Source organism: Diceros bicornis (genome assembly GCF_020826845.1).
Source record: "Diceros bicornis minor isolate mBicDic1 chromosome 3 unlocalized genomic scaffold, mDicBic1.mat.cur SUPER_3_unloc_2, whole genome shotgun sequence".
NCBI classification, from domain to species: Eukaryota; Metazoa; Chordata; class Mammalia; order Perissodactyla; family Rhinocerotidae; genus Diceros; species Diceros bicornis.
This window is the reverse complement of record NW_026690898.1, coordinates 213,259-238,199: the sequence shown is the minus strand read 5'-3', so window position 1 is coordinate 238,199 and position 24,941 is coordinate 213,259. Positions and strand designations below refer to the sequence as shown.

Sequence of the window (24,941 nt, the reverse complement as noted above, 5' to 3'; positions counted from 1 at the left end):
TTTCCATCTCCAGCCCTAGAATTAGCCATTTCTCCAAGAAAACCTGGTTCTTTTTATTTGAGAATGATATTTAGAAAACAAGATCTGGGAGCGAGGTGTGCTTATTAATACTAGAGTGTCACTGCTTCTAGACCCTCTCAGCAGAGTTTGGAAATGTATGTATGAATATAAACTCAGGTATACACATCTATCAATCTATCAATCTATCTATCAATCTATCTATTTGGTAGACATATTAAAAGTGACATGGATTCATACTGATACTTCCAACTCCAATCGAGCACCACAGAGTTTATTCTAGCATTCTCCTTTTGTTTATTTGTAATTTCTTTCACCAACAGTGAGAAACTTAACTCCAATTACCTATAATATATTTACTAATGTGTCAACTACTTTCAGAATTGCTAATCCATACCCTTATGAAAAACAAATTCACCACCTAGAGTACAGTGTTTGGGTCCAGTACTTTAGTTTTACAGCATCCCATCAAAACACTGTCTTCCAAAGTTACTTAGGTCGGGACATTTCATCCCCACCCCTTCAGTGTGGTTTTGTCACATGCTTGTAATACAGTGGGATTCATTTTTCACTGCATTCTATCTGGGTTCCCCAGCATCCTGATTGATTTTTAAAATTTGCAGAGTAAAATTCACTCTTTTCGGTGTACAGTTCTATGGGTTTTGACTTCATGGTAATGTATCCATGTCCACAGTACTATACAGAGTTGTTTTTTTCACCTCCAAAATTCTCTCATGCTATCCCTTTGTATTCAACCCCTTCCCCTACTCCATCCCTTGGCAACCACTGATCATTTTCCATCCTTGTAATTCAACCTTTCTAGAAAGTCATATAAATGGAATCATATACTGTACAGCCTTTTGAATCGGGCTTCCTTCACTTAGAGAAATGTATCCAAGATCCATCTATGTTGTTGTGTGAATCAAGTGTTTATCCTGGGGCTGGCCCCATGGCTTAGTGGTTGAGTGCGTGCGCTTTGCTACTGGCAGGCCAGGTTCAGATTCAGGGCACACACCAATGCACTGTTTCTCCTGCCATGCTGAGGCCACGTCCCACATACAACAACTAGATGGGTGTGCAACTATGACATACAACTATCTACTGGGGTTTTGGGGGGAAAAGGAGGACGATTGGCAATGGATGTTAACTCAGAGACGGTCTTCCTCAGCAAAAAGAGGAGGATTGGCATGGATGTTAGCTCAGGGCTTATTTTCCTCACAAAAAATAAAAAGTTTATCCTTTTTATTGCCAAGTAGTATTCTAATGTCCCAGTGTCCACAGTTTCTTTCCCCATTCACCTGATGAAGGACATTTAGTTTATTTCCAGCTTGTGGCAATTATGAATAAAATGGCTATCAATATTCACACAAAGATTTTTGTTTAAACATTAGTTTTCAATTTGCTTCAGTAAATACCTAGGAGTGGGATATCTGAGTCATATAATAAGTGTATGTTTAACTTTATAAGAACCTGCTCATCTGTTTTCTGAATGCAACTATCATGTTGCATTCCCAGTTCTAATTGCTCCTACTCCTCACCAGCATGTGGTATTTGCAATTTTATTTTTTATTTCAGCCAGCAAATAGTTGTGTGGTATTTTATTGTGGCTTCTGTATCCATTTTGAAAGTGAGTTCTGCTAAATATAGAATCCTGTGTTGACTTTTGGGTTTTCTTTCTGCATTTGAAAGATGTAATTTCGTTGTTGAGTTGTCTCTTTTGTTTTTGATAATATATCATCCATCATTCACATTATTTCTCCCTGTATGTAATGTCTTCCCCTGTATATCTATATTTCCCTGACTGCTTTCAAGATTTTCTTTTTATCTTTGGAATTTAGTAGCTTGACTATCATGTACCTAAGTAGGGTTTTATTTTATATTTTATTTTGTGGGTTTGCTGACTTTCTTGGATCTAAAATTTTAGATTTTCCACCAAATTTTTGAAATTTTATGCTATTATTTATTGATTTGCATTTCTGCCTCATTTAATTTTTCTGTCTCTCTCCTCTCTGCTTGGGACTCAATCATCTCACAGGTCATAAGGCTCTCTTCACTTTTCTTCAAGATTTTTACATTCTTTTCTTCAGACTGGATAATTTCTATTGCTCTATCTTCATGTTTCTTCTACTGTTTCTAATCTACTGGTAAACTCAAAAGTATTTTTTTTATTTCATCTTCCTATTTGGTTCTTTTTTGTAATTTCCACTTCTCTGCTGAGTTTCCACTTCTGTTCATTCATTATGGGAATATTTTTCTTTACCACCATGATCATCTTTAGAATACCTGCTTTCTTATCCTTGTCTGCTAATTGCAACACCTTGGGGATAGTTTCTACTGCCTGCTTTTGGTCATATATGGATTATATTTTCCTATCTCTTCAAATCTCATGAGTCTTTTAAATTATGTACTGGAAATCATGAAAGATAGTTATAGAGACTCTGGATTCTATTGTATTCCTTTGAAGAGTGTTGTTATTTTTCTAGCAGGGAGTTACCTTGGCTGGACTGAAACTCCAATCCTATCTCATTTACAGTGGGCATAGCTGAAATCCTCATTCAGTTCTTTCATCTTCCAACTGCTGTTTTTACACTAGGCCCTCTGTGGCCTACACTGCATGTGTGTTGTTCAAAGATCTGCCAATTTGGTGTGTGTGGGGGGGAGACTTACATGCATATTTTGAGATTTTCCTCTTTGTGGCTCCCTCCATTCCAGAATTTCTCCCCGAACTTTCCAGCTACTCTGTCAGCCCCAAAATATATCCTCTAACATTACAAGTAAGACTGTAGTTTTTCCACAGTCTGGGCCAAGTACAGATTTCGGAATGCTTTGAGGCAAAAGACTCAAGCTTGCAAATAGCTCCTGGTGCAATTCCCATCATTTAAAGGAAGACTCCCTCTCAGTTCTGCTTGCTTTTGGAAGTGATTTATACCTACACACATATACACATTTATTGTATCTGTATTACATATAAATACATGAGTCTGTATAAGTATATATAATGATTTACGCAGATTTTATCATTGTTATCTGTGAGAGTGTTAGTTCAACAAGCTACTCCACCATTACTGGAAGCCAGACCTCTGTTTTGTTCCTTTCTTGGATTTTATATAAATGGAATTATAAAATATATAGCCTTTTGAATATAATCTCTTTTATACAGCATTATGGTTGTGATATTCATCCATGCTATTGCATGTAGCTAGTGTTTGTTCATTTGTTGAAAATAATTAATTTTTAATGGTCATAAAATATCATAACATAAAATTTTAACCATTTTTAAGTGTACAGTTCAGCGACATTCAATACATTCACATAATTGTGTAGCCATAACCTCCAACCATCCACAGAACTATTTTCACCTTGCATTGAAACTTTGTGCCGATTAAGCAACAACTCCCTGTTATCCCTCCCTCTTGCCCACCATTCTCTTTTCCATCCCTATAAATTTGACTACTTTAAGTACCTTATATGTGTGGAATCATATAGTATTTTTCCTTTTGTGACTGGCTTTATTTCACTTAGCATAAAGTCCACAAGGTTCATCCATGTCATAACATGTGTCAGAATTCCTTCCTTTTAAGGGTGAATAGTATTCCACGATGTGTATACACCACATTTTTTTTGTGAATTCATCCGTTGATGGACACCTGGCTTGCTTCCAGCTTCTGGTTATTTTGAATAATGCTATGAATAACACAGGAGTATGTATACGTCTTTATACTTCTGCGTTCAGTTCTTTTGGGTGTATTCCCATAAATGGTGCTTTCAGATTCATTTTCTCACATGTAGGAGGGTTCTGCACACCTCCAACAAGCAATTCTTGGAATGTCATCTGGTCGCTAGATAATTCAACTCAATTTGATGCTGTCAACCCAGAGATACATCAGATTCCACAGGTTGAGGGCTCAGTCCCATAAGTCTGCACACCCACCTAACCTCACCTCAACTTCAGATGCCAGTTACAAGCCCAAGTTTTACCTGTACTTCTGACTGACTGGCTATAAACCAGAGGTTCCCACAACCTCCTCCTTGGGTTTGATTAATTTGCTAGAGTGGCTCACAAAACTCAGAAAAACATTTACTAGATCACCAGTTTATTATAAAACGATATAATTGTGAGAAGGGGCACAGATCTTTCATGTCATATCCAGATGCACCACTCTCCAAGCACTCCTTGTCATTGCCAACCTGGAAGCTCTCTGAACCGCCTTCTACTGGGATTTTTATGGAGGCTCCCTCACATAGGCATGATCAATTATTAACTCAGTTTCCAGCCACTCTCCTCTCTCTGGAGGATAAGGGGTAGTGCTAAAAATTCCAAGCTTCTAATCAGGGTTTGGTCTTTCTGGTGACCAACCCCCATCCAGGAGCCATTTAGGAACTCACCCAGAGTTGCCTCAATAGAACAAAAGATTCTCCTAGTATTCTTATCACTGGGTAAATTACAAGGGTTTTAGGAACTCTGTGCCAAGAACTGGAGGCAGAGGCCAATAAATATGTTTTTTATTATTTCAGAACCCATAAGTGGAATTTCTAGATCATATAGTAATTCTATTTTTAATTTTTGAATGAACTGCCATACTGTTTTCCACAGTTTTATATTCTCACCATCAGAGCACAAGGGTTCCAATTTCTCAACATCTTTGCCAACACTTGTTATTTTCTGATTTTGTGATGGTAATTATCTTAATGGGTGTGAAGAGGTATCTCATTGTGGTTTTATTTTGCATTTTCCTGATACTTAGTGATGTTGAGCATCTTTTCTTGTGTTTCCTGGTCATTTTATATCTTCTTGGAGAAATGTCCATTCAATTTCAATTTGCATTTTTAAATTGGGTTGCTTTTTTATTTTTGAGTTGTAGGAGTTATTTATTCTAGATATTAATTCCTTATCAGATATGTGATTCGCAAATATTTTCAACCATTCCATGGTTTCCCTTTTTACTCTGTTGATAGTATCTTCTGATACAGAAAACTTTTGCATTTTGATGAAGTTCAATTTGTTATTTTTTTTGTTACTTATGTCTTTGGTGTCATATTAAAGGAATCATTGTCGGCAATGTCATTTGGACCCAAATTTTGGAACCGAAAACACAGGTTTTACCCTGTGTTTTCTTCTAAGGATTTTATAACTTCAAGTCTAACATTTATATCTTTGATCCATTTTGAGTTAATTTTTGTATATGGTGTAAGATAAGGGTCCAACTCATTCTTTTGCATGTGGGTGTCCAATTATCCAGCACCATTTGGTACAAACTTATCCTTTCTCCAATGAATGGTCTTTGCACCCTTGTCAAAAATCATTTGACCATATATGCAAAGGTTTATTTCAGGGCTCTCTATACTATTTCCTTAGTATATTGTGTGTAGTTATGCCAGTACCACACTGTTTTGATTACTTTGTAGTAAGTTTTGAAATCAGGAAGTGTGAGTTATCTAACTTTGTTCTTCTTTTTCCAGATTGTTTTAGCGATTTAGGGTCCCTTGAGAGTCCATATGAATTTTAGGATAGATTTTTCTATTTTTGCAAAAAATCATTGGAATTTTTACCTCCTTGAGTAAGTCGATTCTTAAGTATTTTATTCTTTTTGATGTTATTGTAAATAAAAATGTAAAGTTTGTAAATTTCCTTTTCAGATTATTTATTATTAATGTATAGAAGAACAAGTAATTTTTGTATGTGGATTTTGTGTCTCATTACTCTGCAGAATTTATTAGTTTTTACAATGTTTTTGTGGAATTTTTAGGGATTTCAACATATAAGATATTATGTGTAAACAAATATAATATTTCTTCTTCCTTTCCAATTTGGATGCTCTTTCTTTTTATTGCCTAATTGCTTTGGCTAGAACGTCTAATACCGTGTTGAAAAGTGGTGGTGAAAGTGGGCCTTCTTGCCTTTTTCCTGATGTTAGAGGAAAAGCTTTCAGTCTTTCACCATTGAATATGATGTTCTCTGTGGATTTCTATATATGGCTTTTATTTTGTTGAAGTAGCTTCCTTTTACTCTGAGGGTTTTCTAGTGTTTTTAACATGAAAGCATGTTTAGTTTCGTCAAACGCTTTTTCTGCATCCATCGAGACGATCATGTGTTTTTTTCCTTCATTCTGTTAATGTGGTTTATTACATGGATTCATTTTCATATATTGAAACATCCTTGCATTCCAGAAATTAATCCAACTTAAAAATGATGTATATCCTTTTAATATGCTGCTGGATTTGGTTTGTTAGTATTTATTATTTATAATGATACTATTTATAATATTTATTATTGAGGATTTTTGTATCAATATTTGTCAAAGATATTGACCTGTAGTTTTCTTTTCTCTTAGTGTCTTTGGCTTTGATATCAGGGTAGTGCTAACCACATAGGATGACTTTAGAAGTATTCTCTCCTCTTCAACTTTTGAGCGAGTTTGAAAAGAATTGGTGTTAGTTAATTGAAAAAACGTCTTTGGGCCCAGGAATAAATTCAGCATAAAATAAATACAAATAAATATTTTTTAAAAATGTGAAAAAGTTTTCTTACTAAAAAAATTAAAAATGAAGCAAGTACATCACTTATCACTTTATTTCTAAAAAGTTTTTTTAACCTACTAGTAAGCATGAACAAATTGTTAGAATTAAAATGACTCGTGTTAATTTTCTTCATTGTAAATTTTCTGACATAATTATATGATGCCGTCATGTATGACATCTTTTATGAAAAAAATGGTCATTTTTTGTAGTATTTGAGAATATTATGAATTTTCCCAGTGGTCTCTGACAAAACTCTGATATGCAAAGTTATCTTTTCAACATATATGTCTTTACCAAATTAACAAACTCTGTCAGGTGCTAATTAATCAACTACTTTTCATATGATTTAGGTTCTCCATCACCGACTTCCTTAACCATCAGGAAATTCTACAACTTCTGCAAAATTAACAATTTTACCTTACACTCTATTTATCTCATGTGGTTTAAAACATCCAAAAATCATTGATAAACTGACCCTGCCCAAACTAAACGATGGTGAATTATAAAAGATGGTCACTGTTAAGTGGAGAGGGATTTCAGGTTGAACTTAATTTTATAAATGGTCAATTTATTACGGTGTATTGTCCTGTTATGTATTTTATTTCTTTTTTAAAGAAATGATAGTTGAGGGCACTTAGATAATAAGAAGTTGAGAAAATAAGGAACTCATATACTCTGTAAGCTTCAAATGTTTTCAAGCATAAGATACAATAAGAACTAAAAGTAAGAAATGGCAGAGGAAATAGAGATAAGGGGATGAAATTGCAAAACTGAATCTATAATAATATCTCAATGGCTACCGTTGTAGTGCCAAGAAAGTGGTGAAGTCAAAGAATTCATAAAGATGATAATAAACACACTACAAAGGAAAGAAACTGAAATTTTTATAGAGAGGATTTTTACAATGATATGACAGATAGAGAACAGGGAAGAGAAGTTGGAGTGAGAGACTATCTGCTTCTTAAATTATTTCCACTGTAGAGAACAAAAAACCAATTTGCTGAAATCTTTATTCCCCTCTATGACCCTATCTTTACCTGCAAAATCTCAGCCCTGAATCGATGTCAGAGTCGAGATTTTCCATCTCTGGGGAACAGAGCAATTAAGCTCATCTGAAACCTCAAGTGCCCAACCTGTGAAATATGGCCGACCATCCATTCTCACAGAGGAGCCAACTGGAGGTAGGATTTTTGGTTCTGAATTCAGCTAAACATCTTCAAAGAATTGTACCTGGTCTTCCTTATCCAGGGCTATCAGTGAAGTGCTGGCTGACTTTCAGAGAAGAGCAATTCACAGTCAGCTGGGACATTTTCTGTTGAGCTCTCTAGAGAAGGCTGTGGGGTTTGTCAGTAAGAGATGATTTCTATAAGAGTTATATTTTTTTATTTTATTCAGAGGTTTATAAATAAATTTACATGATAAGTATTATTATCAAGAAAAATGGTTGTGTATTCCTTGGTCATTTAAGCAAAATCTTCCTCTCAGAGCCTACCCATAGACAAAGCCAAGATTTAATCTGCAAGAGTCTGCCAGGCACTCTGTGGTCCATGGGAATCCCTCAAGTGGGCAGCCTGTTCCCTTGTGTCCTGTGCTGGTGTTCAATCTTCCATCTCTTCAGGGTACCACTAGACAGAGGCCTATCAGATCCTCAAGGGACTTGACATTTGAGAAATGTACTTTTCATTATCTTTATACATCTACACTTTTCAAAAAACTCTCAGCATGTCCAGTAATTGTGCAGCAGTATACCCAACAGTAAGGTTCTCACCATTGAAAGTTGAAACAAATAAATTTTGAAAAGGAAAAAGTGATCTTTGCAATTTTGTACAGATTAACACTGTAAGTAATATACTTTATATATTACCAATTTTGAGATTATTTGTATTTAAAAATACTGCTTCAAAACCTTAAATCATTGTAAGTGGTAGAGTCTGATATCTGCTTTGGCTGAACCATTGTATACAATGTCAGCCATAATTCCTCTATTCCAATATAATCTTATATGTGGGTGGTAATGGTTAGTTCTTATAGATTGTTTGAACACATGCATATCACAAAATACAAGTGGCCATTAAAAATTAAAATGTTCACCAAATACAAGATTATCTGATACCCAAAAAAAGAAAACATTACTGTAACATTAAGGCTACAACTGTGAAAAAGGAAGCCAAGATACACTCAAGTCAAGCTTTTGTTCAAAAGTTAATTGGCTCCTCTTTGAAACTTTATCATGTTTATTATGTAAGCAAGATACTTTCAGAGACTAGAATATAGAAAGTGCTTATTGGTAAGTTAACATTGTGATCATTTATTTTGTAAATGTTAATATGAGAGATGTAATTCATTTTCTACTATATTCAGATTTTCAAGTTCTGCTAAATCTAAGGCCACATTACTGGCAAGTTGGGATACCTCTAGTCATATGAAAAACATGAATCCTACACGGAAGCATATAAACTCTCTATTCATCAGGATCTAAATTCTAAAACATTCTAAGCTTTTGGAAGAAACCAATCATATTCCAAATTTACAGTAAGGCTGCATGTGCCATACAAGATCCTATAGGAAGAGAAATCCAGATTTTAAATAGAGGAGATTGTGCACAAAAATAAAGTACCTTTTCAAGTCTGAAAGGGGATTTCAAGAAAGAAGGGATTCTCAGAACATGTGGGAAGTGGTAAATAACTTAGCAAGGGCTCTCTAAAGGAAAACATATTGTGGACAAAAGAGCTTCACATGCAGAGAGCTAAAATGGCATCTCTGGAATCCTAACACTGAAACAGATGCAGAACTACTTTTTCCTAAAATTTAAAATGCATCTTATCCTCCAAACAAATACCACCTCCCTGCCTTGTGGCTTACCTGGGCATGGTGACGTGTTGGAATCATTTTTCTAATTCATTGGCTCTTAAACTTGATGGGCTCCAGAAGCACCTGGAGGCCTTGTTGAAAACCCAGACTGTTGGGCCCTCAGAGTTTCCAGTTTAGCAGGTCTGCAGCAGCACCTGAGAATTTGCATTTCTACCCAGTTCCCAGGTGATGCTGATGCTGCTGGTCCAGGGACCCCACTTTGAGAACCACAGCCTAATTTAGACCCTATATATGGTTACCAAATCAATTATTTCATACTTTGGCTGCCATTTTTCCTTTATCACATCAAAACCTTAGCTCCGAATCTCCTCATCTAGCAATGGGTATACTTGGAGAGTTTAACAGCTGGTCCTCTCTTCCGGCTCAGTTCTCCCTCTTCCTCTCAATACTACATTCTCTTGCCAGGTAATTGTTCCTTAAACATCAGTGCATCATAGATCTTCCTTGCTCAAAAACTCATGTCTCTTATGCTGAGCACAAGACATTTTAAATTCTCTACTTGGCTCATAAGGTCTTTAATAGCCTTACTTTAATAGCAAAATGCAGACACCCTGTTCCCTACTCTGCCTGCTATAAAGGAGTATGTGAGGATTACATAAGATACAGTCAGTTCTTGTTATGCACAGTGTGACATTCTATAAAGTCACTGGGAACACTGAATCAGTGAATATGACCCACTGCTCCTACGGGAAATGCAGTGTTAGGTTCCTGCAAGCCTTAGTCACATTTTCTTCAACTGATCAATACATAGCCTTGTTCTCTGTGTGTTTCTCTTTAAAGTCACCTTATTTAATATATAGTTGATATATTAACATTGAACTTAGACTAACAGCACTGTACCTCGTGTCTCAAAGAAGCTTGTTGAACACACATACTTTCTCCATAAAGGCATGTCACAGCCTCTTGCCCTGAGGAACACCAGGGAACATTGCAGCACTACACACGGGGGACATATTAAACAGCCAAGTCACCAACACAGGCACAAAAAGATAGCAAATGAGGCACTAAACGGACTGCAAGAAGGACACTTGTTTACAGCATGGGCTGAAACAACAGGGCAGAGCGTCACCTTGTTCCCCTCAACTGGGAACGTGTACTTCGAGTGAATCAAATATTTCACCACTTTGCGCTTATCTGCAAATGGACAAGAAAGCCCTGTGAGTGTTGATTTGGGGGCTGCCAGTACATTTTAGCTAGTAGGCAATTGTGCAGACACAGAATCCAGAAATAAGGAGGATCAACTATATTATGAAAACACGTTTTCAAAACCAGAGTATTGTTCAGATATAAGAGCAATAATGATAACCCCACAGCTAACATGTTAATGCCTACTATGCGCCAGGAGCTCTTCTAAACACTTTACATAAGTTAATGCATTTATATCTCACTAAAACCCTATGAGACAGGAGTTCTCAGTAGCCCCATTTTATAGATGAGGAAACTAAGGCTCAGAGAGTAAATACTTTGCACAAGTTCCCCAGTTAAAAGTGGTATCACTGGGATTGGTGTCCAGACAAACTGGTCCAAATCTCACAGCCTCAACCACTATGGTAGGAACGTGAGCGAATTTTCTACCACTCCCCAAAAAACCCCTTCTGCTCCAGCCAGAGTTGTCTCCCACATACTTATTCACTCATGAAACATTTTCTGAGTGCCCCCAAGGTATCAGGTACTGTGTTTAGATACTGGAGGGACACATAGAATGTCAACGCAAATAATCCATAAAAAATCTATAAAACCTAATTGGGGTGAGTTTATTATGAGTCAACCTTTGATGACCATATAGCCCGGGAGAATCTTTTCACAAAGAAATGGAGCACTCCAAATAAGTGGGGTGTACAGAGTGGTTATATGCCACCAAAGAGCATGTACCACATGTGATTGCAATATCTCTTTTACAATAGCCACGACATTGACCTGTTGGCACCTGGATTGATGAACACTGTGGATATCAGATGTGCTGTCTCCATGGGCGTGGCTGTTGTCTCAAGTTGGGTTGTCACAGGATGAGCACAGCAATCAAATCCTAGCCTAGGGAGAAATGTTTATCCTTAAGGAAATGTCAATGTGGTGAAGTGGCATTTACATCTTAAGGGCATTGCTTTTGTCTTTGGGACACGTTAATTGCTTAAAGCGGATATCTGGATGAACAGAAGCTACAGGCCCCTTTTGGGGAAAAAAAAACAAGGTCAGGCCCAATTAGTTTTACACCAAATGGCTTCCTCATATGCTCCAATATATCCTATTGCTTGCCATTTATTTATCGCTTTCCCCCTTTTGATCTATAATCTTTTGATAGAAAACATTGATGATCAAAATATTGTCCCTTGGTGCCAGGGTGCTTGCCTTCTTCCCTGGGTTTATCATGTCCCTGGGTGCCAGGCTTTTTTTTTATCTCATCTATTTGTCTAGTTGTCCACGTTATGGGGAATTAGTCGGATATTGTGGACAAGCAAAGAGGTATATATATATATAAAAATAGAGAAAGTATTTCATGGGTTTTGGATAATTTTAGGTTGTTGCACAAACATTGCATATGCGCCTTTTTAAAAATACTATAGCCCCTTGTGTACATTGTGCACAATTATAGAACAAGTACGGTAACAATGATACTAATTTAACATTTTTTTAAAAGATTAGTTTACAATGAGATTTTAGGCATAGTCCTTATCAGAGAAGGATATTTGTCCAAGGTTATAAGATTGATTGGCCATCTCAAGTCGCCGAGCCATCATTACTCTATTTTGCATGACAGTCTTACAGCACTGAGTAAAGAAAACAACAATCAGTTTGAATATTATGATTAGTACAAGAATTCCAAGATGTAATAGAAATAGGACTTGCAATCCAGATCGAAAAAGGGAACCAATACCAGAAGGGAGCTCATGGTGCTCAGGGCAAGCTACCCCAGGAGGCACCACTCTGGTATGTGGATTATTTCGAGCTGAAGACAATAAGGACTCAGAGAACTCAGGAAGAATATTTGAATTTCCCCTCCCAAACTGCCTAAAGAATTTAAAACAAAAGATCTGTTTCAAGAAGGAGTTATTATCATGATGGCTGTAAAGATAATGTAGGATAGAGGTTACAATAGGAAAGGCACCAAGTCTCTTTTATCAAAAACTCTATCTCTCCCTGACCACATTATCTATAGATGACCCTGAGAAGAGTTGTCAGGCAAACATTTGCATTTCTATCTCCATGTGAGTTGTCTTCTTACCCTCTGAGGTCCCAGACCACTACCCATCCCCAACACCTTCCTCACCTTTAGCTGCAATACTTAAGCGGACAGCTTAGACAGAGGGACGAGTTGCTCATTTCTGAGTTTCTCCCATGTATACATGTTATTAAACTTGGTTTTATTTTCTCCTGCTAACCTGTCTGGTTAATTATTTGGCCAGCCATAAGAACCTTAAAGAAAATGGCAGAGGGAGATTCTCTCTCTCTCCCGACAGTTTTGGCGCCCAATGTGGGGCCACACTGGCTGGCAAATTGCCTTCTCTGGCTGGAAGAACTGCCTTCTCCCTGGACTATTGCAGATGATGAGATACGGGAATGCCTGATGAAAGCCGGCGGAAGGTAAGACTTCTTACCACGTCAGCCACCAGGAATCTCTATCTGTGGAGTCTGGTGGAAGGAAGCGGTGAGAATTTTTTTCTCTTTCTAAATTTAGATTGGCAGGAGAAAATATTTGGGAAACTAGTTTCTTGTGCTTTTAATGACGTTGGTAAATTTGGTAGAGTACTCTTGGTTTTGATCTTGATCACTTTTCCTCCCAGAGATAGTCTCTGTTTTTCTCTTTTGTGTCTGTCTTTTGTATCATGTGTGATAAGAAGGAAATACCTTAGGGTAGAACGCAGGCATAGGCTCTATAAGCCTGCTCTCTGGGCCGTCCCCACAGACTGGTGAGTTTGCAAGTCTCACCAGACTGGCGTCTATTAAGACAAACTTTGCTGTGGGTTAATATGCACATGAAGTGAAGGCCATTGCCAAGGACATCTTGGAAGCCAAAATGGCCGCAAATTTGGTGGGCACGAGTCGAGCAGTTAAGAGCCATTAGGGCACTTGCCACTTTCAGAAGACTCCCATGACAGGATAAGTTGGGTCACGGAATGGGGTAGATGACTCAGGTCCCTCGCCAACTCCAAGAAAATGTCCGTGCAATGGCAAGGTACTCTGTAAAGCACACAGTCCCTAACCCCATGGCACTTCCCCCCCAGGTATTATTCTGGCTCCAAGAGACCTAAGGAGTGGCTAAAGCTGTCATTGTGCACATAAGAAAAAAACCGGATGAGGTTTTCTCTTCTGTCTTGTTCTGTGTCCTGATAAAACTTGGCTTTGTGACCAGTGAGAATCTTCTCCTTGGTCTCCACCATACAGAAGGTGCATTTACCAGCGTGCCCCTTGGTGGCCAGTCGAGTCGGCTGGGGTTCTGAACTGTCTCTTTGTCTGGCTGTGCCAACCTTTCTGGGGAGTTTGTCATAAAGGGCCCAGTCCATAAGGGCTTTTGTTGTCTTAACCTTCGTTGCTTGTTAGTGCTGGAAAAATCACATCCCAATATCACCTGCCCCGTGTCACAGATTAGCGGCTCTGTGACTGGAGGCGTCCCACACTATTGTGGGAGACCTGAGACACCGTTTTCACTACACCATCTTTACCGCCTGTGCAATGAAGGTCTTTATTTTCTCTGAATATCTTTGGGAGTGAATTCTGTGGATCATGGGGGCTACATCATCTGCGCCCTCACCAGGGATGCCTCTTGCGTCCAAGGTAAAGATTTACTCTAAGCGTGGAAAGTTACTTCTAGATCTTTCCTTAAAAAGGCTTATTGGATTGAGTCACTATTAGAATAAATATACAAATGAAGATCCTACTCATCAATGGCCAGACACAGATCCTTTGAGTTAGGAAAATTTCTAAATTGGGGGACAAAAGAATGTTTTCAGAGCTCTCACACAATTGTTTAATTGGTACACAAAAATGGGCCAGAAAAAGGAAGGGAAAAATTTGAATAGCCTTAAGACCTCGACTCAGGCTACAATTGAATTAAGAACATGTAAAAGTGTAAATATTGATAAGATTATAAAGGTTGGAAAGTTTGAGCTAATTTTATATAAAGAGGTTACATCAACTTTGCCTGAGTATGTTTTAAAATGTGTGGCTGGGGGGCCGGCCCCGTGGCTCAGCGGTTAATTGCGCACTCTCCGCTTCCGGCAGCCGGGGTTCGGTTCCCGGGTGCACACCGAGGCACCGCTTCTCTGCCCATGCTGACGCAGCGTCCCACATACAGCAACTAGAAGGATGTGCAACTATGACATACAACTGTCTGCTGGGGCTTTGGGGAAAAAAAGAAGGAGGACTGGCAATAGATGTTAGCTCAGAGCCGGTCTTCCTCAGGAAAAAGAGGCGGATTAGTATGGATGTTAGCTCAAGGCTGATCTTCCTCAGAAAAATAAATAAATAAAATATAAAATAAAATAAAATAAAATAAAATAAAATAAATAAAATAAAATAAAATAAAATAATAAAATAAAATAAATAAAATAAAATAAAATAAAATGTCTGACTGGGAATGCTTCCCTTGTTCAAAATTATAAGACCAAGACCTATTGATAAAAATCTTAATGATAACTATGTTTAAAGGTATAAGAGTTGATGAAATTTTGTAGAAAAAACCGATGTTATTTCTGTTACAGAACTGGTTAACAAAAATATTAATTTAAATGATGGCTAATTTTATCTGAAGTCTTATGAAGTCTTGTAGGCAATCTAAATAATTATTGGGAATAAGTAAATAATTGTGAAAAAGATGAATGTTGGATGAACTTTAAACAATAATTTTGTCTTATGGTGGTTACAGCTTCCAAACTCTTTTTGGTGACTTAAAACTTTAGAGTTTTGCTAAATTTTATGATAAAAATACTCTGTGTCATCATTTCCAAACAACATAATATGTTAGACATTGATTGCTAAATGTACATTTGTCTACTTTTGGCTTTTCATTACAGGAAAACTAAAAGGTGTTTTGGGTCTATTGGTAAACGTGTTTTATTAAAAGTTGTACTATAAAGTAACATATTTCTAGAAGTTATGAAGTGTTTATAAATTTTCCAAGCCACAAGATACCAATGTAAAAGAATGTTTATAATTGTTTACTTAGTTTTTACTTACAAATTAAGGTTTCTAAAGGTTAAAATTTCTAATTAATATATGTGATTGAGGCTACTAAAAATTAAGAAAAATATATCTGTGTACAGGGAAAATAAGATATATAAAAAAGGTACAAAGAATGAAAATACTTTGATTGATTAAGAAAGGTAAATTTGTCCTCAAGTACTAGGAGGGAAAAGAAAGATATAAGACAAATTCTGAAGGTAAAAAGGAAGTTATAGAAAGTTTATGGAAGAGGAATTCTGGAAAAAGAGTTTTATGCATGGTCAAGTTGGCTAAGATTAAAAGGAATTTAATTAAGTAAATGAGTTTTAATAGCAGAAGTAAGCTGGTGCAAAATTAAAATTTGGTCTTCTGTCTCTTAAAAGGATAATTTGCTTAAACATGATAAAGAGGATACAAAAGATTTTTCTTTACCTCTGAGTAAGTCTACCTAAAAGACAGAAAATCTATGTTTTGTTAAAATAATTTCCTGTGTTCAAAAGACTGAGGTCTCTCTATTGAGGCTTTTTGGACTGTTAATGCTCTGTTTGCTTTAACTTTTTATATTTTTGACAAGATCCCCAAAATTCATATCATAAATAAAGTCTTTTTTTTTACTTTTTTTTCTTTGAGAATTTTCAAAGTGCCCTGGAATTTCTCAAAGATATTTGCTCTCTTCCTATAAGGAGGAAGATACTAAACTTATGGGGTTTATTCAGTATGTTAAACTATGTGAAAAGCATTGTCAGACAAGTGATGATAAGTCTGCTTAGGTGGTATTATGTGGGTAAATGTTATTGACAAAGGTGTTTTAAAATTGTATAACATTACTGAAATTCTGATCTGTCCTGGTTATCAGTCATAATTCTGGTTATTATTATTTTAAAGTGTTGTATGTCACAGAATTAACCAAATTTCTCTGTCAATTGTCATTTTTGAGGTCTTGTTTACAGACATTTCTTGGCTCTAATGCTTTTGCAAAATATGTTTCAACTTCAAAAAAATTCATAGAAAGGACTCTGACATTTATACTGTAACACAGGTTTCTAACAAACTTTCTGATCATAAAGCTTAACTTGGTAAAAAAATTACAGAAATCCGATGGAGAGACTGATAACTTCATGAAGCTGCTAACAAAAAGAGTGGGATCAAGAATGGATTACACAGGACTGAATGAACTGATAAGGATGATTATAATTTTTATGATTTTTCATTTGAAGTATTGCTGAATTTTTAATATTTTGTTTTTTCAGATTTAAGGAAAACTTTTTCTCTTTTCTCCTGAGCTAGCTATGACTTATAGCAATTTGGTAAATGATACTTTTGCAAGTAAAATGGAAATATTTATCTTTTTCTCTCTACCTGATCCCTCCAGGATTTGGAAACTCTAAGTAAGTTAGTATTGTTGTTTTCATGGCAATATAGTTATTTGCATAAGTTCAATAAGACTCTGTTCTCCTTATAACGGGACACAATTGGAAACACTGGTTATATTACCAAGGTGGTGACTGGAACATCATATTTGTGATATAACCATACAGCTTTTGAGGAATGAAGATTGGATTTTATAGAGTAAAGCCACGTGGAAATATTGGCTTTGTACCTTATGTTCCAAGCAGCACTTACCAAGATAAGTAAAGAATGTCACTTATCTGGCAGGTACAAGGAACCTCGAAATATTTTGGGGGAACCTTGGAAGAGGGGAATTCACCCAAATCTGTAGGTATTGCAGGCAAAGTGATGACAAAGTCCTTGGCTTGGCTTTCTTGGCCTCGAGAGGCCTTTGAAGTTCAATGTGAGATTCCTTATAAAAAGTTCCAGCAAAGTAGATTTAAAAGAGCCTATGTGATCAATTGCTATTCTTGCTGTACTTATGTAAATAATTGTGCCAACTCTATTGGAACTAGACTTATTTTGCAAACTAGTTAGCTTTAATTAGGCTATCTTAATAAAAATGAGGGTGATTTTAGAGAGGAAAATTATATTTCAGTAAAACTATAGTGTACTTTTGCGGATATTAGATCCTATTTTTTTTAATTGTCTTTTGAGGTTTTTGTTTTATATCTGTTGACTGGATTGGATCCTGATTTCTTCTAGTCTCCTGAAATATCTGGCTACAGATCTCCAAACTAATATTTTTCATTTTTTTTCCATTGTTTTCATTTGGAATCACTGAAAACTGAACCTACCCTTTTTCCTGAAGCCTTACAAACTGAAGCTGATGGACTTGATATAAACTTAAGAGATGACCCGATGACATCATCAGAGACATTTTAAACTGCAAAAGATGCTTTGATGCTGACATCTAAAAATCTTCTTAACTGGCTCTCCCCTAAACTCAGAAACTGCTTTACAACTTGCTCCAACCATTAACCTTGTTTTTCTTTCGTTTACATAGAAATGCTTCTATTAAATACTTGATTGCTTGCTTCCACAATATAGGCATAACCTTGAGAGCCCACCTGCATCACCACCTTCTAAAATGAATTTAATTGAACTGATCTATTATCAGGACTAAGAAATGTGTTCAGTGAGATGAAACAATCTACCAACTCAGCGTCTGGACTATGAAACTTCTTTAAGTTTCAAAAGGACTGTGAAACCTCTAGGGAAGTTTCAGAGGAGGGAACTGATGGTGCCCAGGGCAAGCTACCCCGGGAGGCACCACTCTGGTATGTGGATTATTTCGAGCTGAAGACAATAAGGACTCAGAGAACTCAGGAAGAATATTTGAGTTTCCCCTCCCAAACTGCCTGAAGAATTTAAAACAAAAGATCTGTTTCAAGAAGGAGTTATTATCATGATGCTGTAAAGATAATGTAGGATAGAGGTTACAATAGGAAAGGCACCAAGCCTCTTTTATCAAAAACTCTATCTCTCCCTGACCACATTATCTATAGATGACCCTGAGAAGAGTTGCCATGCAAACATTTGCATTTCTATCTCCATGTGAGTTGTCTTCTTGCCCTCTGAGGTCCCAGACCACTACCCATCCCTGACACCTTCCTCACCTTTAGCTGCAATACTTAAGCAGACAGCTTAGACAGAGGGACGAGTTGCTCATTTCTGAGTTTCTCCCATGTATACATGTTATTATTAAACTTGGTATTATTTTCTCCTGCTAACCTGTCTGGTTAATTATTTGGCCAGCCATAAGAACCTTAAGGAAAAGGGCAGAGGGAGATTCTCCCGACAGAGCTGACCAAACAAATCAAGGCTGAGTGTAGGATCGCTTAGGGCATTCACTTGTTTTTTTCATGTGCTTTAGTAGAGATGACACATTGGAAGACTGGTCAGGTATAAAAACACAGCATTCGGTTTGAATGATCGCACATGTACCACCTTGGGATGCTGTAAGAATATCTAAGGCCATTCTATTTTGAAGAACAGCTATTCTCATTAAAGACATTTCAGTATTTAATAAAACTCTTGTTACCTGACTATCGTTAAGGGCTTGTAGAGTAAATTTTGTCAGATCCTGTCTATGAAATATGACATCTTCTAGCCCCAAGGAAGGAGCAAATATAGCTGCTAGGTGGTCATACTAGTGGAATACTGAACGAGCCCCTCTGTCCTTAAGGAGAGGCAGATTGGCAACAGATATTAGATCTGGGCGAATCTTTCCCTGTATCCAAAAGAAGACCAGAGTGCAGCACCCTAACCATCCTGGTGACAGCCAAAGCCAGAGGTTTGTTCCACATAACCACTGAGTTCCATTAGGAGCCGTCCAATACACGCTTGGTCTTCGAGACCAGTCTGTACCAAACCAATCACTTTTTTTAAGTATAATAGTATTCTGACATGACTCAGGGGGGTATCCAGCCTATCTTTCAAGTGTAATTTGGTAGATTTTGTTTGGAATGATTTCTCTGCTCCCAACATAAAGGTGCTGGTATGTTTAAAGTTCCAAGGCTAGAAGTAAGCCAAACATATCCATCCCAAATTTGTGTGAAACTTTCCGTAGTTTTTACTGTAATGTCTGGTTTCTTTTGTTTATCTGCAATTTGTTGGGATAACTGGGTGGTTTGAGTAACAGAAAAAGAATAACCGTAACCTGTATTATTAATGGTATGGGCTATTGGCCCATACCATTGGCCCATACCATATCCATTTCAGGATCATAATTACTAATATCAGACAAAGTGCAAACATTAGAACTAGCTCTATCACAATAAATTGATTTAGAGCTTTCCAATCCGTGCCTTGAAAGAGAGAGACCCACCAAGGCAACCCAGAGGTGTTAGAAAGTGGAAGTTGGCTACATATCCAACAAGTGGACGGATTTTTGTATATAGCAAAGGAATGAGCCCATTGCAGAAAAATATTGCCATCAGAGGTCCATTGAGATGTAGTTTGGAAAACAAACATAGCATTAGAAAAACTTTACATGGCATTTTTTTTTTGGTAATTAACAAAAGGTTTTGTAATTAGGTTCTAATCTATCTTATAAAGTTGAAGGGTAAAGTATTGGTGTAGGAAAACGGTAAGGCAATATAGATATTGATTATTTTAGCAATTACATAAAGCTTAAACTTTACGAGGGTTTACATGAGGAGATATAAAGTTAGGAATACAGGCCTGGTCCGGAGTCTTGGGACAGCTGTCTACAATAGATGTTGTCTTCTTCTCATCCTGGTTTGGAAATATTCATCTTGGTCAGTCGAAGTCAGGTGTCAGAGACTACAGTTGAAGTCCATTCAGGTGGAGAAGCCTTTTATAAATGAGAAATGTGAGGCCATGAATCTACACCTTTAAATTTTGCAGCACATGGCTTGGTTAAAAACACCTGATATGGTCCTTTCCAACGGGGCTGCAAAGAGTCATTTATCAGATGTCTTTTCCAATAAACAAAATCTCCAGGTTGTACTCCATGATCCTTAAGGTCTTATTCTCCTGGGAGCTTAATGTGAAATGAATTAGCTACCAATTTCTCGTTTCTTTTAGGAGCCACAATGAGACCTTGACAATAATGTAAAATATCTCCTTTAAGTAAAGTTCGTTCATACATTACGTCGTCTAATTGCATAGGTCGTCCAGTTATTATTTCAAAAGGAGACAGTCGATGTTTACCAAAGAGCGTAGATCTAAGATTGAGGAGCACTAGCAGAAGAGCATTTGGCCATGAGAGACTAAAAAGCTTTCTGAAAGCTTTGCCAATTGAATTTTGATGGTGTCATTAGTTCTTTCCATCAATCCTGAGGATTGGGGATGGTAAGTGCAGTGAAAATGCTGCATTATTGGGCAAATATTACAAACAGATTTAATTATTTGTCCAGTGAAATAAGTTCCCTGGTCACTATGTAACTCGGTAGGCATTCCCCAAACAGGAATTATTCTAATAGTAATTTTCCTACTGTTAGAGCCGTTGCTCTTCTGCAAGGAAAGGCCTTAAGCCAATGTGAGAACATACAGATAATTACCAAGATGTATTTATATCCTTGAGATGGTGGCATTTGGACAAAGTCCACTTACCATACCTCAAAGGGTCCCTTAGGAAGGTGAAAGTGGCCTTGTGACCCATGAAGTGGTTTCCCTGGATTATATTTTGGGCATATAACACAAGGAGTATAAGCTTTATGGGCCACTGTGGGAAAGAGTTTCCTAAAGTATTGTTTTGCCCATAAAATCATCTTTTCAAGTGCCCAGTGGGTTAGTTGGTGTTTATGCTGGAGCAGGGGCAATTGTGCTCCAACAGGTACTGTGGGTTTCCTATTGGGCCCAAACCACATCTGTGAGGGGGTGTCAAAAATTCGCCCTTTTGACTGCCATATCTGTTTTTCTTCTTCCATAGCCACTTCTTTGGCCTGTAGAAGGAAGTCTTTTACTGAGTTAGCAGAGTTAATAGGAAGCAGCAGGCATTCTCGAGGCTGGGTAGGGCAAGCCTTCAAGGCTGCTTGTTTAGCAGCTGCATCAGCAAGCTAGTTTACTGTAGCTTCTAAAGTATCAGATTTGGAATGCCCTGGCATTTTAATAATCGCTAGTTGTCTCGGTAGCTGTATGGAATTTAATAATTTTGCAACCTGTTTCCTATTCTTCATAGGCTGACCTGAAGAGGTTAAAAGTCCTCGTTGTTTCCACAGCATTCCCAAATCACGTGTTACTCTCAAAGCATGACGGCTCTCAGTGTAGATACTTGCTACCTGGTCTCTGGCCAATTGACAAACTCGAGTTAAAGCAATTAACTCAGCTTGCTGTGCTGACTTTAACTCTGGTAAATAAGAACTCTCGATTATGTCTACTGAGGACGTTACTGCCTATCCAGCCTGATAATGTCCTTGTTCATCCTTTGAGTAAGATCCATCTATAAACCAAATTAGATCAGCATTATCAATGGGAGTTTCTTGCAAATCATTCCTAGGAGTAAGTAGATAATTAATTAATAAAACACACTCGTGGGCAACTTCTTGTGATGCTGGAAGTAAAGTTGCAGGGTTAAGATAATTACACCGAGCTAAGGTAATATTAGGAGCAGAGACCAACAGAACTTCATAGGAGGCTAGCCGGCTGACAGAGTAATGCTGAGTGTGATGAGAATTTAGGAGAGATTTGACTGAGTGAAGAAGATAGATAGCCAAAGGAATCCCCATCACTATTTCTTCAGTGGTCTTGCATAAGAACGCTGTTGCTGAAATGGCTCTAATACAAGGTGGAAGCCCTTTTGCCACTGAATCTAACTGCTGACTATAATACCCTATAGGTCGCTGTCGACCTCCGTGTTTTTGAGTTAAGATACCTAAGGCATTTCCTTTATCTTCATGTAGGAAGAGGAATAATGGCAAGCTGTAATTAGGATGTCCTAAGGCTGGTACTTGGGCCAAAACAGACTTGAAGGTAGTTACTGCCTTCTCTCCTTCTGGTGTCCATTCAATTAAATCAGGCTGGTCAGACTTAGTATCATATGTAAGGGCTGGGTAATAAGTGAAATGTTAGGTACCCAGTTCCTGCAATATCCAGTTAGTCCTAGGAATCCTCTTAACTGTTTCTTTGTCTTAGGGAGAGTAAAAGCCAGGATTCTTTTAATCCTTTCAGAATCAATCAACAGTCCATCTTTAGATATCAAGTGTATTAGATATTTTACAATAGGCAGGCAAAAATGTAATTTGTCCTTGGACACTTTATGCCCTTTAGATGCTAGCTGTTGCAATAGATAAATTGTGCCCTTCTGAGAACCCAACTTAGTGTTTGAACACAAGAACAAATCATCCACATATTGAATTAAAGTGGAGTCATTAGGGAATTCTGTATTCACTAAGTCAGCCTTGAGTATCCGGGAAAAATAAGTGGGGCTTTCAGTCTAGCCCTGTGGCAACACTGTCCTGGTATCCTGGCGATCTTCCCACGTGAAGGCAAAAAGATATTGACTATCCTTTTCCATGGGAATGCTAAAGAAGGCACTGCATAAATCAATGACTGAGCAATAGCAGCTGTTATTTAGAATGGTTGAGAGCAAAGTGTGTGGGTTAGGATCCACAGGATGTCGGGGAATCACGATATTATTTATAGCTCTGAGATCTTGAACAAATCTCCCGCCTTTCCCATTCGGCTTTTTTACGGGCAAGATAGGTATATTACAGGGACTAGCACAAGGAAATATAAGTCTCTTTTCAAGAAATTCCTGAATGATAAGCCTCATCCCATTTAATGTTTCTGGTTTAAGTGGATATTGCCGAATATTAGGTAGAGGTTTAGAGTTGTCAACAGTCACCTTAATAGGAGTGGCTGATTTAATTTTCCCAATATCTGAAGAGGATGATGACCATAATTATCTAGACACTTGTAATAACAGGTCATCAGTTTTCTCTTCTTCTATTTGAGTCATTGATTTCACAGTCATCAACCTTTCAGCAATTACATTCTGGTCAGCATCCCGATTTTCTGAATCCAGAAGCATTTTGCCCTTTTGTGAAAAGGCAATATGGGCGTTGTATGCTTCTAAAAGATCTCGTCCAATCAAATGAATTGGAGCACATTTAACCAGAAGAAATGCATTTTTTCCTGTGATGGTTCTTAATTGAAAAATGATTGGTTCTGATTTAAAAACCTGCATTGGAAAATTCGAAACACTTACCATTTGAACTGTCTGTTTACTCCGAGGGAGAGGGCAATGAATAAGGGTAGGGCTGAGGACAGATAAGGTAGCCCCGGTATCTACTAGGGCCTTTAAAGTTTCCCCTCTAATAGTTATCTCAATTTTCCCTAAGGCATTTGTGAGGAGGAGGGGAAATGCCCTCTGGTAATCCTCTGAGCAGCCTAATTCCTGTTTATTGCTGTCACGCCCTAAGTCCCATTTGAGTTTCCGGCAGTGTCGTTTGAAATGACCAGGCTTTTTGCAATAGTAACAGACAAGGTCATTTCGTTTCTGGTTAGATTTGAAAAGGTTTGCTTTTGTTGGGGGCACTAAGCTGTTGTAGCTGTATACTCATAAGCTTAGTGGCCTTTTTGTTTTCTGTAATGTTTTAGAGAGTTTATCTGTAATAGTGACAAGAGCACTAGTGTGCCTTAAAGTGCAATCCAGTTCATGTCTCTTAACTAACTTTGCTAATTCCTCATCTAATCCTTCTAAAAAAATTGAATTGAAAATTGAATCATTCTGGTGATCCTCAAAACTTTCAGGAGCCATCCCAGAGTGCTGTTTGAATGTTTTCTCAAGCCTTTCAAAATAATCAAAGATAGATTCCTCGGGTCTATGCTTACATTACTGGAATTTAGCACCATCTATCTTCCTGGAAAAAATTACTGGAATGGCTTTGTGTAAGTTTTGAGCGATATCCCTACACTCCTTAAGGCCATGAGGCTCATGCTTATGGAAATCCTCCAGGGGGTCTCCAATCTGCCTCTTTTATCCATTCATTTGTTTTGTTCTCAGACACCAGCAAATGCACAAGCTGATATAAATCTGAACATCCTGGTGCATATGTTCTAACAATTAAGTCAAATTCTCGAGCAAACCCTAAAGGATCTTGCAAAGGGTCTGGGAAGCCCTTTGTCAAATTCTTAAGTTCAGTTCTAGTCCAGAGAGTATACACAAGAGCAGGCTCACCTCTCCCAGTAACAGGTTTCTCCTTAAAGGGAGCCACTATAACTTTAGGTCTTTCAGTATCTGCCCCTGAGTGTTACTCCTTGTTTTCTCTAGGGGTGGAGGAGGAGGGAAGGGTGCAGGAGGAGGAGGAGATGAGCTCTGAGGTGCCGAAAGCGGTGGCGGTGGAGGAGGTAGAGGAGGTGAGGGGGGTGGACAGCTTCTGACTTCTTATCTCTCTTTAATTCAGAAAGAGTCTCTGTCAATTTACAGTTAGTCTCCTGTAAAGAAGTCATTTTACTATTATTACGCTTTGAAGCCTCTAAATGCCAAGCACATAAGCTTCTCTTTCTTTTGTTTTGGT

The 24,941-nt window shown here is 37.6% G+C and overlaps 1 protein-coding gene across 2 annotated transcripts in view; it reads left to right on the top strand.

Annotated features, from left to right (window-relative positions):
- Positions 1 to 24,941, top strand: part of LOC131402048 (ral guanine nucleotide dissociation stimulator-like) — a 57,687-nt gene that overhangs the window by 16,989 nt on the left and 15,757 nt on the right. Inside the window, exon 9 of one of the 2 annotated variants that reach the window (XR_009218217.1) lies at positions 8,023 to 8,091. The exons of the other annotated variant lie outside the window; for it this stretch is intronic. The gene's annotated coding sequence lies outside the window, so the exon portion shown is untranslated. Of the gene's footprint in view, positions 1 to 8,022; positions 8,092 to 24,941 lie in introns of those variants that run through there. 2 annotated transcript variants of the gene reach the window in all.